This window comes from Frankliniella occidentalis, unplaced genomic scaffold (genome assembly GCF_000697945.3).
Source record: "Frankliniella occidentalis isolate FOCC.00 unplaced genomic scaffold, Focc_3.1 Scaffold5, whole genome shotgun sequence".
NCBI lineage: Eukaryota > Metazoa > Arthropoda > Insecta > Thysanoptera > Thripidae > Frankliniella > Frankliniella occidentalis.
Window position 1 is genome coordinate 1,629,606 of NW_026267135.1, and position 1,356 is coordinate 1,630,961.

Here is a 1,356-nt window from a genome sequence, read left to right on the forward strand (position 1 = left end):
GGGGGGAGGGGCCAGAGGGTCAGGACGGAGCGAGAGGGGGGGCATAGAGGAAAGTGGGAGAGAATGTGGGACGAAAACGTCGTACTCACTTTATCGATTCATGGAAGAGTTTGCGCCAGCACCGCTGTCCTGCAAAACAGGGAAAAAAAATACATTATTATGATGAAATGACTTTAATATGGCAACGCAAGAAATAAATCAGTTGATTTATATTAAACCAGTACTCCAACTCCCGAAAACCATAAAAAGGCTATTGAAAAACCAAGATGATCAGTTTAAAGCCTGAAAAGAAATTTTCAGTTTAGAGCCCTAAAGATACTAAAAATAAGTGCCATGGGCAGGTTTAGTTCCCTTTTTAAAAGGCACGAGACATGTAGCGCCTGCTTTTAAAGTTAGGACTTATAGCACCTTTGGTTTTCCTAAATATACCTCATGTTCTGTCACGATAAAAATGATGACTACAGTTTTTGATGTGCGACCCGCGACCTGACGATGAAGGTAGAAAGAAAATGTTTGAGGAATATGAAAGGGCCCCCGCGGAGGCCGACGCACGTCACCAGGACGACGACGACGACAGGAGCGGTGGAACAAACTTGACAGTCAGTCACGTGACGTCACAGAGACGGGCACAATGACGCGCAGGCTTGGGCCCGGCCGCGCACTTTGCGCAAGAAGACACTATGTCGCGACCGTCCAACTTTTTTCATCTGCAGTTTGTCACCCTGCCAAGCAGCAGCGGGCAAAGGCGGCCAGGCCAAGGCGGCCCGGTCCGGCGAGGGCCGTCATGATGGTCATGGGGAGCAGGCCACACGGTTAAAAAAAATGTCTAAATACTTGAGGAAAATGGGAAAGTTTGTAGGAGCTCCCATGATTTGAGCGGGAGACCCCACTTATGAAATGCCGAAGTAAAATATGAGGTATGTGCATTTGTCTGGCAGCTCGATCCCGTGAGTGCACACTTTTGTCACTCCAAAGTGTGAGGTGTGGGGGCCATTTCTCACACTGTACTTGGCGTGACAGAGGCAGGGCATTTCGCTGAACAGAAAAACTTCTTCAATAATTTAAAAACATTTTAAACTGCCAACCATTAAATACAATACTTCTAAAATAACATTTTTTGAAAAAAAAAAAACAGTTGGAAGAGAGAGAAACAAAATGACGCGGAAATATGATCTCAGTTTTTGTTACATTAATGACAGCGGAATGACAGTGTAGGCGGCAGGCAACAACGCCATAAGCGTTAGGTCACACACCCCTTTGTAATACCACCACCACACCAGCAGCGGTACCGCATGGCATATGGCCGGGCGTCTTCGTGGATGAGGAAAAAGGGAAGAGGGGGTTAGGGGGAGAGAG

General features: G+C 46.9%; 1 protein-coding gene across 1 annotated transcript in view; it reads right to left on the reverse strand.

The window, feature by feature from the left end:
- Positions 1 to 1,356, reverse strand: part of LOC127749928 (cell adhesion molecule Dscam2-like) — a 141,826-nt gene that overhangs the window by 68,025 nt on the left and 72,445 nt on the right. Inside the window, exon 3 of the mRNA XM_052270037.1 lies at positions 90 to 129. The gene's annotated coding sequence lies outside the window, so the exon portion shown is untranslated. The remainder of the gene's footprint in view (positions 1 to 89; positions 130 to 1,356) is intronic.